Source organism: Papio anubis, chromosome 2 (assembly GCF_008728515.1).
Source record: "Papio anubis isolate 15944 chromosome 2, Panubis1.0, whole genome shotgun sequence".
NCBI classification, from domain to species: domain Eukaryota; kingdom Metazoa; phylum Chordata; class Mammalia; order Primates; family Cercopithecidae; genus Papio; species Papio anubis.
In genome coordinates, this window is record NC_044977.1 from 1,566,517 (window position 1) to 1,582,147 (window position 15,631).

The 15,631-nt window shown below is 38.3% G+C and overlaps 1 protein-coding gene and 1 pseudogene across 9 annotated transcripts in view; one reads left to right on the forward strand and one right to left on the reverse strand.

Moving 5' to 3' along the window:
- Positions 1–15,631, forward strand: part of ROBO2 (roundabout guidance receptor 2) — a 1,748,812-nt gene that overhangs the window by 1,401,685 nt on the left and 331,496 nt on the right. Inside the window, exon 1 of one of the 9 annotated variants that reach the window (XM_017954074.2) lies at positions 7,156–7,212. The exons of the other annotated variants lie outside the window; for them this stretch is intronic. The gene's annotated coding sequence lies outside the window, so the exon portion shown is untranslated. Of the gene's footprint in view, positions 1–7,155; positions 7,213–15,631 lie in introns of those variants that run through there. 9 annotated transcript variants of the gene reach the window in all.
- LOC116268649 lies at positions 6,022–6,894 on the reverse strand (annotated as a pseudogene).

Consider the following 15,631-nt stretch of genomic DNA (forward strand, 5'->3'; position numbering starts at 1 on the left):
AAAAAGAAAGATATTAATTTCCAGAGAGAGCAATTGTGTCTTTCAGAAAAATTGTGCATTTCTTCCCAGTTGAGATGTCTCAAAATTAAATGGTATTGTGCAAAGCTTCATTATCTTGTTTCTCTTAAGAATCAAGCCCTGTTTTTCAGAACAGTTATCCAATATCCTAATAGATGAAACATAATTTAGAACAACCCTATAAGACCAAGATTTGCCAATATAATGTCTATTTAAATATAGAATTACTATTTAATATAGAATTCAGTGTGGATAGTAATGATGAACTTTAAGTGAAAATAAAATAAAATAAAATAAAAGAACAGAAACTCCATAATGGATTAGGTCTAATACAGCCTTTTTGTCATGAGTGAAGAGGCTAATGTAATATAAGCACTCATGAGTAATCAGATGTCTTCTGATGAGTGAATTGAAATGTCATAGCAGAAGTAATCCACTATACATTTTATTATGAATTTTTGTGGGCAGATTTAAATGTATCTTCTGACTCATTTAATTTATGTAATCAAAACAAAATCTAAGATGCATGGAAAAATCAATTTTGGTAATAAGAGATTTACCCCAATATATGTATTCATTTCTAATGTTTTCTTTTTCTCATTAGTTGACTGGGTTATAATTTGTGCTTGTCATTCTTTATAGCTTTGTTTCTGGTTTTTGCTAAAGGCCACAAAACTGCAGACATCAGGTATTTCCAACAATACTGTGCTATTGTATGTGCACTGGAAATATCCTGGTGCTTTTGGTAGCTCCAATCAGATATGTCTTATCTATGATTTGTCAGATGCCACAGATAAACTGTATTTTTGCAAAACTAGATTTTAAAAGATTTAGTCAATTAGAAAATATATGTGGCTATTTAATTGGCTTCTACTGTTTTGCTCTTAACTCATCTAAGATCTAATGCTAAGACCATCATATCATCATGATCTTTGGTGAGAATATAATTGCTGAAAATGTTTTGAAACCACTGGGTCAGTGATTAAGAACAAAAAGGATTCAGTGTGAAATCAAAGTTCCCATACAGCAGTCGTGATTTACAGGAAATGGGGATTTAACTGGGTTCACTTGAAAAGTACTGAATCTTAACTTCTCAGGATTCTTGTTGTATGTTAGTAGGATATGCTTTAATGTGGATCACTAATCTCTTTCTCATAATCATTTGTTTCTAGTACACACCTATCTCATTCTTTCATCTTTTAATACATCACTCAAAACAAATGACTCAGGGCTGGGTGCAGTGGGTCACGCCTGTAATCCCAACACTTTGAGAGGCCGAGGTGGTCAGATCACTTGAGCTCAGGAGTTGAAGACCAGACAGACTAACATGGTGAAATCCCGTCTCTACTGAAAACATAAAGATAGCTGGGTGTGGTGTTGCGTGCCTGTAATCCCAGCTCCTGGGGAGGCTGAGGGAGGAGAATTGCTTGAACCTGGGAGGCAGAGGTTGCAGTGAGGTGAGATCACCCCACTGCACTCCAGCCTGGGCGACAGAGCAAGACTACATCTCAAAAAAGAAAAACACAAATGATTCAGAAAATTTTAAAACTTGTTAAGTTTTTATCCTTCTGGAGCATATATATGTGACAGCCCGTTGAATTCCAGATGTTTTTCAGCTTATTTTTGTACCTAACACCTGATACTTCATAAATAAAACCAGGTAGAAGTTTTGTTTACTGAGTATTTTTGTGATTACATATCTAGATAACTTTCAAAATGACCAGTCAGTGGTTTTAAGTATGTTTTGATCTCCATCTTGTATCATATCATTCATGTATGGTTGGCAAGTGATGAGTTTTACCTGTATTATTTGGCAGCATTTTATGAAGCCAGTTTTATAAGTGCCTTTAAAGAAACAGAAAATCTCCCATGGCTGTCTCTAAGCAAGGACATAAGAGAAGGTGAATGAGGGTGTTTTAATGTTTATTTTTTGTCTTACCTTTCAATTCACACATAAACCAATATGGAAGTAGTAATATCTAATGTAGAAAATAGAAACCTATATATTTTTAAAGATTTTTGAGTGAGTGTGACTAGACAAGTCAGATAATTTATCGTTTTCATTCTTAGGCCATAAAGATCCCTCTGGCAAATTGAAGAGTTTAATGACTACATATTTTCTTAAACTTTAACTGTCTTAAGTGAAGGGTACACATAGTTTGCACTATTGGTGAGTGAAAATGTCTAACTTGAGCGAAGAGAAAACAGTCCTCCTCTACCATGAGAGTGAACAGAGACATACATGTCAGAATTCAAGATGGCAGCTACTCCTGGAAACTATGCAACACACACATTTAAAAAATTCAGAAATCTTAATTATCACCAACTCTAACAAAGCTATGACCTTTATTTACCTTTGCTGTTGACTTTTAGACTCATGCTTAATTTCATAGCTGACAATACAAAGCTTATCTTCATTTCTTAAAATTTCTAAGTGGAACCTAGCAGCTGCATCCATAAAAGAAAATGCTTCTTGTAGCCTATTCCACTTTCCATCAGATAAAGGTGAAAGGGACAAGATAAAGCTGAAGTGTCCATTTGTTATTTCAAGTACCAATTTTTATTTTCTCACTTAGGATGGGTAAGGGATGCTGTGTTAACAAACAGTCCCCAAATTTCAGTGTTTTTTCCATTTAATTTTTTAATTGATACATAACAATTGTACATATTCGTGAGGTATATAATAATGTTTTGATACATGTAATATGCAGTAATCAGGGTAATTAGCACAGCTATCATTTCAAACATGAATCATTTCTTTGTGTTGGGAGGATTCCATATGGTCCTTCTAACTACCTGAAATTATACAGTGTATTATTGTTGACTATAGTCATCCCGTGGTGGTACAGAATACTAGAACTTCTTCTTCATATCTAGCTGTAATTCTGTATTTTTTCACAAATCTCTTCCTATCCCTACCTTCCCCAACCATTCCCAGTCTCTAGATCAGTGTTTTTTTGTTTTATTTTGTTTTGTGTTTTTTTGTTTGTTTGTTTTTGAGACGGAGTCTCGCTCTTGTCGCCCAGGCTGGAGTGCAATGTTGCAATTTTGGCTCTCCACAACCTCCGCCTTCTGGGTTCAAGCAATTCTCCTGCCTCAGCCTCCCGAGTAGCTGGGATTACAGGTGTGCACCACCACGCCCGGCTGATTTTGGATTTTTGGTAGAGATGGGGTTTCTCCACATTGGTCATGCTGGTCTCAAACTCCTGACCTCAGGTGATCTGCCTGCCTCGGCCTCCCAAAGTGCTGGGATTACAGTGTGAGCCACCGTGCCCAGGAAGGATCACTGTTTTTAAAAGCAAACTTTTTTTTAAAAAGGTCTAAGGTCTATCAGTCCTTGGGCTACATGCCTATTTCAGTTTGGCCAGGGCCTTGCTCTGGCATAAGTGTTGACTTTCCTTCAGTATCCAGGGTGAAGGAATGTTGACACCCTGGTGATAGTGGCTGAGGGAAAGGAGAGTTCTGGAAGCTTTTGTATCAACATAAATCCCTCAGCCCATAGTAATGCATGCCATATTCTGTTATAACTCATAGGTTATAAGTCACATACCACACACAACCACAAAGAAGTCAGAAGGCAATCTAGCCATGTTTCTGGAGGGAGGGGCCCACTACAAACATTCCGCAAGCACTGAAAATGATTATCCATATACCACCTGCAAATTGAAAACCCCAACTTAGATTCCATTGCTACCCATCTTACTTATTCTACATGCTGACTTGACTCCGTATTTTAGTTACTGACTTTTTAAAGAATTGCATCTAGCATTTGGCCTTCTTCTTTAAGCAGAGTTCTCTTTTACGTGTTATTGATGTGTTTTTGTTTTAAGGTGTTTTATCTTAAGTCAAAACCAACACTAGTGACTATGTCATTAGTTACTAAGCCTAATAATTATAACATTGATTCAACAGGATTAAAATTTATGCATGAGATTCTGCTATCAGGTTGTTCAGGGAGATGTTCTGTGACTCCAAGACTTAACAGTTTTCTGTGTCTTGCATGTCATTTTACAAATATACCAGAGAATAGACTGCGAATCATAGAATTCTAATATCATAGGGTTGACAGGGAAGTGTTAGAAAATATATCATCTATTTCTTGTATTTTGACAAGATTGTACACAAGGCATTATATATCAAGCCATTGAGGGTGGGAGAGCAGAGAGAGAAAATTATTTCCCAAAATTGTTTCATTCAGTTCATCATAGAGCAAGGTTATCCCATATAACTGCTGTAGGGAATGTGGGTAGGGTTTGTCTTGTGAAAAATAAACTTATTTTTGTTTTGTATTTATCTCATTAGCAAAATTAGTATTGTTTAAGTTTATGAATATTCTGAATAATAAAAACAATGAAAATAAAACAATGTGGTATAGGGAGAAGAAAGCTGGATCACATTACTGTGATCCCGGAAGTGCCTTAATGTCTTCAAAGCCTCAGTTTCCTTCTGTGTACAATGGAGGAAACAAAAATCAACCTTTTGCAAACTAATAATATGAACTTGGAACTACACAAAGGTCTTATTTGCAGAATAGTCTTAGAATAATGACATAAGTAGAAGCATGGTAAGTGTAACTATATATAAACAAGCACACAATTTTAAATGGAAATTAAATTTCATTATTTAGACCACATTGATTTTTATCAGATCAATCTACTCTCACATATTTGAGTTACAAGGTCTGAGGGTGAATGGCGTTGTGTGATGAATTCCAACAAGTCTGGGCTTTACTTAATCAAATTTTACAGTGTTGGACCAAACAGTAAATGCTTGTGAAGTTGATTCGTTCGTCTCTCAACTTTGAGATACTTAATCAAATAAAATCATAAAATTTAAAAGCTAGAAGTGACTTTGAATTCATATCCGCTAACCCCTTCACTCACATTTTTTTTTTAAACTGTGCTGTTATCAGTTAGGAATTTTATTCAACTGCTAGTAAAAGATTTTTGAAAGTTAATGTTGTATACAAATTATGAATATATACCTCCAATGTTTTGGCAAGTTTCTCGGCCTTCCCAATGTAACTGGCTACATGGATGGCAAGGTTTGCACAGCATCTTATGTATGGAATAATAAGAATGACATTCAACGAAGAAAGCTGATTTAAAAAAGAAAGAAAAGAATGATAAAAGGCAAAAGGGTAAGAGGCTGATGAGTTTGTCTCATTTTAAAAAGAGCCAGGGTTTTTTGCTTGTAACTTATTGCCCAGCATTTTTTTTTGAGGTTTCAATACTTTATTCAAGTTTCTGTAACTGATGTTAATTACAGCATTTGAAGGGATCTAATTCCACGCAAAATGGAAGACTCTAGAATGTACCCATTAAACTGTTAAAAAACCAATTGATGAGAATACAAAAGAAGTCCAATTTAGCTTCTGACTGTTGTCACCACGTGATTACAATCACACAGACTCTTCCAAGCTTATAGCTGGAGCTCCTAGAAGCTATTTCTTACTCTGGTGCAAGGGCAAAAAAAACACAACACAGGAAGGAATAAGTCCTGAATTACTGGCTTCATCACATCCACCTTCTCTACCCCAAAATGGCAAAAAAGAAACAGTGACCACACCCTGCAGACCATTTGGTGTAAAAGAGGTGACCACGATGAACTGGGGTGGGAACAGGTCATGAAGATCTGTCTAAAAAGTCTCATTCAGGTGAGTTTGTACACACTGTGAAGCAGCGAGTCTCTCTTCAATTAGGGTTAGGAAACCAAGGTTCAATTCTCAGGAAATCATAATTTAATTCATTTACTAACTATGAATTTACAAAGTGCCTACATATTATCACCTACCACTTGAAGGCATTTCTAGATAAAAAAGAAACCTGGCATCTCAAAGGGGCTATCGAGTTCCCCCCAAGTCTACCACTGAAAGTACCTTTTTTGGAAATGGCGTTTCTTCTGTCCCTCTGAAAGGGTAACATCTTAAAGCTGAATCATCTTTAACCTGGCGGTCTAATATGTGTAGCAATACTTGCATCCCAGACATACAACATTAAAAGATACACTAAATTCTGAAGGTAGCTATGCTGCAAAATAGTTTTAAATTAAACACTTGTACAGTATCCGTTTATGCTTGAAATTTCAGTCCTAGACCAAGCTCGTGGCCACCAGCATTGACGTTCTTGCCATCCAGGAGAGCTGACAGTGTCAGTTTGATACCTGGCTTTAGGGTCTGAGTGTATCCTAAACCTCTCAGGCTGGAGTTGTTCACTTTAGTCCAGAAGCAGGCATGAGGGTCAATCTGATACTTGCCTGTTACTCTGAAGCACGTGTTACCGTTCTCTGCTGTCCAGACGAGAGGGACAGCGGTCTCCAACTTCTTGTTCACCTTCTGGGAAATGGAGCCACCAAACTCTGTCCCCTCATTCACATTAGTGTGAAGCTGGAATTCATCAGTCTTGGAGCCAACCGCAACGTTGCTCTGGGTCACTCAGGAAGGACTTTGCAGTCTCAAAATTCATCTGGTAGCCGGCCAGCCAGGCCTGTAACCCGGCAACCCAGCACCGGCGCACCCCGGATGGAAGGCCCGGCCACGTGGAAATGCACGTCACAGCCCAGGTCAATGTGCTCCCACTTGTACCCTGTCTTGATTTTAGCATTTTCCCCAGGGTTAGGGAAGAAGGATGAATGGAGTCCACGGTCATCTCGGTGCCTCGTGTATTGTCGGGGTTCATTTCTCCGTAGGCCTCAAGCCGCACTCGTCCATCTGTACTTGGGTTCCAGACCGCCCGTCACTTTGGTGATCTCAATGTTGGCTGAGCCTGAGCCTGTGAACTCCACTCAGATTTCGTTTTCAAATCAAGCTTTGTTAAGCCAGTCCATAGCCCTTGGTGAAGACATCCCAAGATCCGCCTATGTGGGGGGCACAGCCATCTTCCGCTGCAAGGCGGTGGCGGGGGCTGCGCGGGGCTGGGCTGGGGCCCTGGGGGGTTCGGCGGGGGCTCGGCAGGGTTCGGCGGGGACCGGGCGGGGTTCGGCGGGGGCCGGGCGGGGTTCGGCGGGGTTCGGCGGGGCTCGGCGGGGGTTCGGCGGGGTTCGGCGGGGGTTCGGCGGGGTTCGGCGGGGGTTCTGCGGGGTTCGGCGGGGTTCGGGCGGGGGCCGCACGGGGTTCGGCGGAGGCTGCTCCGGGCCGGGGCGCGGAGACAGGAAGTTGTCCGACATTTTCATACAAGGCCCCACATTGCGAAGAAGGTGGGGTGATGTAGTTCATTTTACTTTATTTTTTTTTGAGGCAGGGTCTGGCTCTGTCGCCCAGGCTGGAGTATAGCGGCATAGTCTCCGCTCACTGCAAGCTCCGCCTCCCGAGTTCAAGCCGTGATGGTGCCTCAGCTTCCGGAGCAGCTGGAATCGCGGGCACCGCCATTTTGTAGTTTAGTAGAGATGGGGTTCGCCATGTTGGCCCGGCTGGTCTGGAACTGCTGACCTCGGGTGATCCGCCACCTCAGCCTCCCGAAGCGCTGCGATTGCAGGTCTGAGCCACCACGCGCAGCCGGTGATGTAGTTTTATGACTGGTCACCTTATGTATTCTTCTAATACTTTAGTTCCATAAATAAAAAATAGAATAATACAGATACTGCATTAGGAACATCTGCTGCAGGGGCCCGTTTGACCATTATGGATGACGTTATGAATACAAATATTTATATTATTTATGTTTGCCATTATGTCTGTTCTGGAATATTAGCAAACCAGAATCCTAATTAGCAAGATGCTATATAAATTGAAATCATGCATTTTAAAGTAAAACAAGTTGATTCAAACTAGGACTCACCACTTGCACAAACTACTTAGCACAAATTACTTAAACCTGGATGTTCTCATCTATGAAATAAGGACTTTATAAGGTCAAGTACTAAATTAGATAATACATGTAAAGTGAAATGCCTAAATACAATGTCTAAGATGTAGTAATTGCCCTGTAAGTTGTAAGTGCTACCGTGAACCAGCCAATGATCTCTACTACATATTATGATTGAGAAATTAAAGATGTTTGACATTTTATATAAATCAATGTCAAGGTAATATTATTTATGAAATTATTGTACTTAAGGTCATCAGGATTGCTTTCGTGCATTTGAGACTCTTTTCGTAGATGACAATGGTTCTAATCCATCTTCTATCAAAGTCTATATTTCTCCATTTAAATCTGGCAGATCCATCTTCTAGAGACATGGCCAAGTCAATGATTTTGATTAGTCTGTGCTCCTTACCCAATAATATAATACCTGGAAAGTAATTATGTTTCTATTTTTCATTTTAATCTGCTCTTGCCATATTGACAATATGGGCAATGGCCAAGTCCATTATGAGCTTAATTGCTTATGTGCCAGGTGTTAGGAAGTTCATTCTTTGAATCTAACGAAAGTAAAAGATAAAGTCACAGAATTCTGGTTCATTTTATGCATACATTATTCTAACTCTGGATAAATAGTTAACCGTTCTTTTATATCCTGTATTGTTTAATGTCTCCCTTGCCCAGAAATAAGGATTTTTATTAGAGTGACTTCAGTCACTGATGAGGCATACATACAGAAATCTCCTGTTAAGTAAGACTAGAATTTGTCTTTGGGCCTTTTTAACGTTTCTGCAAACTGATAACCTAATTGCTCATGCTGATTGACAGAACAACATTGAATGTCTAAGTAGTCTAGGCCTTTGTTCGTTAGAATTTGTCCTTTTGAGGTCCGTTGACTGGAAAGTTTGTACTACGATTGAGTGTGCTACAAGTAAGACAGCTTTAATTGAAGCCTCTGAAGAGGAAAGGAAAATAACAAAACTCTTTTGTATCTTTTTCCATTATCAATAATGCTTGGAATGGACAGTGGTGGTGAAGGACAATATAGAATATGCCTTTTTTTCCATGTAAAACTTCAATATGAAATTATTCAAATGAATTTCTGACTATGTCATAATGTCTGCATTCTCCAGGTATGTTTGAAACAGATTTTAATGGATGTTGAGTGGCTTCCATTCACCCACTTATGTTTGAAAACCCACTTAGAGACTATGTTGAGAAGGTTGCTTATGCTATTGCTCCTCCTTTTCTGTTGCTGTTCAGTCTGCCCCCAAGTGGTAGAGAGCCTAAGAACCCAAAAAGATAGCAACGTGGTCAATCCATGACTTACGACTGCAATTGTATGCCTGATTGATTTTTGTTGGTATACAACAGCTGAGCAATTTGAAATTTGTCACATGGAATATGAATTCACCTGTTCAAATCATGGCAGTATAATAATTCTTGAAATTGCAACTGTATATTTTAATTCAATACACCAAGTAAAGAAATTTCAAGACATAAAGCCACCATTCATGAAATAGATTTCTAAAGGCTTATGTGGGGATCATTTTCTTTCTCTTACCCTCTTGTTTTAAAACTCCTCTCCCCACCGTGGCCTTATACTGGAAGACATTTTTACTCTTGATTTCTAGCAATTGCTGGCTGGTATTGTTGAGTTTTAATGTTTCAGTGTGATTCAGAACTCTGACCATTTTCAAGTTCTTAGGAGCCCTCTCGTCTCATTTTTAAACATGGCCTTTGGGGAATGACAGTGATTGTGACAGATGGTAAAGGAATAAGATTGCACTTTGGCGCTGCTTCTGTCTTTGCCTCTTGATCTTTTCCCACTTTCTCAAGGCAAATTATAGATTTCCTTTTGCCTCTAGAGGGACGCAAATTGCAGTTGCCAGTTATATGGTTCTTTGTTTCTCTTTCTAGCTCTTAGGAAAAAAAAGGACTCTTATTTAATTAAACATTGTCGTTACATTTATTGTTGATGAAGGGTACTGATTTGTATGTTGGCCAAATATCTGACCAGACAACGGAGAGGACTTGTTGAACTACAGGCAAAAAAAAAAAAAAAAAAAAGGAAAAAAAACTTTTATTGCGTTTGAAGGTAGCTTCCCTCTAGTGGCAAAACCTGGTACTTCACTTGTAGATTACAAGCAATTTTTAAAAAATCTTTCTTTTTATTATCTCTTTTTAAAACATTATCTGATATGTATAATTTATATATCACACATTTTAATGAATGTGGCTTGCAACTAAAATCGAGGTTCCTAAAAAGTTTAGAAATCTTTTTTTAGTTATTAAATTCATAATTTCAGGTATGCAAAGTAGGCAAGGGGCTTTACTGTTCATTTTGTTCTTCGGTAATCCCATACATACAACACACAATTCCAAATGAAAGGATTCTAGTTGACTAACAAGATAGTTAATAAAGGGGTTCTAGATTTTTTTCATAATTTATCAAAGGAATATGAAGGAATTTTAAAAGTATCACATAAATTTGGGTGGTGGGCATATTGCTTGCTGTACTTCTCTGTATATTAGAAATATTTTAGGCTGGGCACGGTGGCTCATATCTGTAAACCCAGCACTTTGAGCGGCCAAGGCGGGAGGATCACTTGAACCCAGGAATTCAAGATCTGCCTGGGCAACATAGGGAGACCCCATCTCCAAAAAAAAAAAAAAAAAAAATTAAGAAATTAGCCAAGCGTGGTAGCATACCTGTGGTTCCAGCTGCTTAGGCAGCTGAGATAGGAAGATCACTTGAGCCCAGGAGTTCGAGGTTGCAGTGAGCTGTGATTATGCCACTGCACTCCAGCCTGGGTGACAGAGACAGAGACCGAGACGCTGTCTCACAAAAAGAAAGAAAGAAAAAGGAAAAGTTTTATACTGGAAAAATTTTAGAGAGAGGTGATAGACTCACTTGATAGTTAAAATTTAAGTATTAGAATTTAAAGGGCAATAGAGATCAAGTGTTATAGTTTTAACTTGAACTTATTCGTTCACATTCATGTAACCACTAGGAAAGGATTTAAGCAATGCCAAGAATGTGCTATAATTTAGACAATGTGCAGGAAATACAAGGACAACTAAAACAGGCAAGAGGCAAGTGAACAGAGAACTGAGCAAAGAGATGAGTGCTACTAGAAATATGTATAACAAACTAAGGGAGCATACCAAGGACAGAGTGGTCCTTTGTTTGAGACGGACGAAAGGACAGTTAAGTACAGAAGATAGGTGTAAATGATCAAATGTTTGGGCACAGTGCACGGGTATTTCCATGCAGATAGCACCATGGGAAGTGGTTCTGAGCAATCAGGAGATAACAGGGCTTCAAGTGTGGAAGACTTAAATGGAGAGAGCTGAGAGAGACTTGTTGTTAATAACTTTGCTAGAGCAAGTCCTAAGCAGGCACTGTTTTATACCATAATACATAATCAAATGAGAGAAGACAAGGTTTGCATCCCCAGGCTCCACACATGACTATGAATAATCTTATAAATAATAGATTCATTCACAAAACACAAGATAGTCTAGAATAACCGAATGAAATGATGTTTTTGTGCTTCTTTGACTTCTGACCAAACACAATGTTCCTTGGAAGGAATTATGTTTGGCACTATATTGTATGAGTGGAAAGAGATCTGTAATGAAGAGGGGCTCAAATTTGAGTATCACTGAGAAAATTTGCTTCAACAGAGGTCTGGTGATGGGAGAATTAAGCATAATCAAAAGCTCTAGTTGCATTCTGAAGTCAATTGGAAGTTGTCAGTCCTAATTGGGAGTGGTGTTTGTCTAACACAATGCTTAAGACATTTTTTGATGGCAAAATTTCACAATATAAAGGAACATGACACAAGGTCAGAAGAAATGTAACAAATTGATGACCAAGACCTAGGCAAACTGTAACTAAGGAAATGGGATGTCAGGAGAGAAATTGAAACTTGTTTAGATCATATCCATACTTGGTTGGATGGGCTGTATTTTATAGATATTTTCATTCTTGAATATTTTAGTTTCTAAGACCTTTATTATGAAACAAGAACACAGGTATAATATATATGTCATATATAACATATATATTACAGTTATAAAGAAAAGTGCATGTAATTACTTGTATCAAATAGTGTTTTATCCCACTCTCTCCATGCCCATAAACATATTTCCCACACTGGCTCTCACCCATGTTCACTCCCACCTTTACATATTCAAGGACTATGACCTTCATGCCCCAAACACATTAACCCTTCTTTGGCAATACTCACCTGCTGTTGACTTTTCATACTTGCTCTCCTGAGTTGAGCCTTAATTGTATCTTATGACAGTTATCTCAAGACCCTGATATCAGGTATAAGATGAGATCAAGTTTGTAATGTAATGCTAATAGAATAGCACATTTGCATTTTGACCCGTTCTTTCTTCCAAAATTAACCGAGAAAAATAGCTTTTCTGTAGAACATAAGTTATTTGAGAAAATGTGTGTCAAATGACTTCATCATCATTTAATCACACCAAGTACATGCCTTTGGACTCTGTTTGTGTATAGAGCTAAACCACTATTTGATAAATGTTTGCAATACTGATAACAAATTTCTTAGATAATTGGGCAATGTTATTCTTGTCTATTAAAGAGAAAACTGAAAATGTTTACAAAGCCCATTGCTAGGCCGGGCGCGGTGGCTCAAGCCTGTAATCCCAGCACTTTGGGAGGCCGAGATGGGCGGATCACGAGGTCAGGAGATCGAGACCATCCTGGCTAACACGGTGAAACCCCGTCTCTACTAAAAATACAAAAAACTAGCCGGGCGAGGTGGCGGCGCCTGTGGTCCCAGCTCCTCGGGAGGCTGAGGCAGGAGAATGGCGGGAACCCGGGGGGCGGAGCTTGCAGTGAGCTGAGATCCGGCCACTGTACTCCAGCCAGGGCGGCAGAGCAAGACTCCGTCTCAAAAAAAAAAAAAACAAAAAACAAAGCCCATTGCTTCATCACACACAAACACACACACACAAGCACACCACACACACACACACACACACACACACACACACACAATTTTCAAGCTTTGAAAGGCTCATGCATAAGACAAAGGGTATTTTCAGTAGGCTTGGAAATCACTTGGCATTTTTGAGATTTGCCAAACAGCTTGAGATATTTAAAAATATTTTTGTTCAATCAAATTCCAAACATGTTTTTCCAAGAACTTTTTTTAGGTCAATTTTTATAACCATGTGTAATTTCAAGAAAATTTAACCCATATGTTTGTTTCTGTGAGTATATATTCAGATTGATTTATAACACAGATGTAAGTATTTCTCTTTACACTGGTGTATGAAGAAGGCGAGAGGGTCTCCCAATTTGCTGCTTGGGACACTCCACAGCGAGACTTTAGATTAATGATCACAGACTATAACCCAGTTCTAATCTTAACACAGTCTCCATGATAAAAGTCACAGGGGACTGACTCTAAGTGTCAGCAAAAGATCAGATCCAGGTACTGCAGTATGTTGATGAATGTATGTTCCTAGCATGGACTCAAAAGATGGAACTCCGATTGTGACTGTACAGCACTGTGAGATTGAAGCCGTTAAGTGCTACTAAAGGTCTTTACCAACTGTAATGAAAAACTGCCTCTGTGCGTAATGATACTTACTGGCAAAATAGGACTGTGACCTGCCAACATATTCCATTATTTCTTGTAGCATCGAGTATAAAAGTAGACCTGTTGTCCTGTTGTAGGGAAAGTAGAAACACAAGTCAAAATACTACCATACTTTACAGGGATAGCAAAAATGAAGTTTTAAACTAGCGTGTGTTTCCTGTAAGTAAGTCTTAAAATTAAATGGAAGTAGAAAAACTCTAATGAGAACCTCAGATTCAGCCAATGTGCCACCTTAGAAGTAAGTGATACTCTCTCCATGGTCAGGATGCTGTAAGTAGGAATGGATAATAACAGGATGTCAGAGTAAGTGCCAAGTGGAAGGAAATTAAAGTATAATTATGATGTAAGGGGGCAGACATAGGTAATTTAAAAAACAAGAATATTTTAGAAATAAGAAATGACTCATAAGTATTTCTTGTGAATGCAAACCAAAAGTCAGATATCACATTCATAATGACGTCTGACTCTATGCAAATACTCACAGCATTTTCAGGGAAAAAACATACTATCTGATCCTGAATGTTGTGTCTACAGAGGAAAGAAAATGAACCTGTTTACTAGAGGGAGAAATTCCAGTGACTGAAGAAGTCAAACAACTTTTTGAACTCTGAGAGTCACTTTAGCTGTTCTGCTTCAGGGTTTTGGCAACATAACAACATCTTTATGAATGTTACCTTATAGAACGTTAGTTATACCAGAGCAGACGCAACTGGGGATTTGACAATTCTGCCACACTTTGACTGGACTGACATTTCCTTAGCAGTAACAAGCTGCTACTGTCTGGTGCTATGGGGGCCCTGGGCTTGATTTAGGAGCACTGACATTGACTGCTTGTTATTTCATATCTTAGAGCTGTCAGGAGGCAACTGATGTCAGCATAAAATTATTTGATAGCTCTGCATCTTGGGCAAAATGTGACTCTATCGATGTTATAAAATAGCCATCAAATTCTTGGAGTTAGGGGGTGGAGATAATTGAGAAAGAAAACTCACCTGGTTTATTGTTATATAATCTTTTGTTTAAAACTTGGTTCACGTATACATGAACTGTAACTATTAGGCACATACTGGTTGTATGCATTAAATTACATTCTCATCTAATTCTAACAACAGTTTCAGAGGATAAATAGTATCATGCAAACAATCTGGTTCCAAGATCCGTGCTTTCACCTTGAGTCACATGATTTTTCCCACGGAATTGAAGATCCTAGAGTAATAGAATTCTTTCCTGGAGCAACCGATGATTTTTTTCTTTAGTTTTAATTTCAGAAAACAGTTGTTCATTTTATTGAGGGAAAATAGCAGTTAGCGCCTAGTATGATCTGATAAATACTCACTGAATGAAAATTGGAACTTTTTATCATCCTCATAGCTTTTCTGGAGTAACCATGTAACCAATGGAATGATTCTAGTCATAAATGGAGTTGGTCAATGACTAATTCTCTCATTACATTACTCACTTTAACACATTATTTGAGAACACTTGGAAAATTTGAGGAGTAGTGAGTAAACGTGCGGAATTTTGTGATTAATAATCTCAGTAATAAAGACTATTAGAAGCTCAGGAGCTCTCACAAAATAAGCAAGAAATACCAAATTTATGAATTGTAGCTCAGTTTACCATTCTGTTGATCAAATCACTTATTTTTAAACATAGTGATCTTCTTCAAATGTAGCCATTTCTAAAGAATGCATTTGCTTCTTCCTCAAAATCACCTGCTAACCCCCAAATCATTTTCATTTATAATATTTTGTATGTCCATTGATCTTGTTTTGTGTTGTTTAAAAGTATAACCTTTTAATGTTTTTTGTTTAACTTGAACAATGACAGATCACAATTTAATTTCTAGAATGTGTCTTTGTATGCGAATGTGTTTCTTTTTTTCAAACAAATCACACAGATCTAGGGGATGTGATTCTCTAATTTGAGCTCAGTGTATACCAGTTGAAAGCATTTAGTTGTGATTAAAACAGATTGAAGGAGATAATCCCTCTGAGAAAGCAGCTTCAAATAGCTTAGCAGTGCTTCTTCAGGGATAAGAACTAACACAACACAAGCTAATTCCTGCAAAGTCTCCCTGGTGGTGCTGTAGACGTACCTTTCTTTCGTTGTTTTTCTTCCTTATTGCATTCTATTTGAATTCCTCTTGAATATGAATTCTGATTT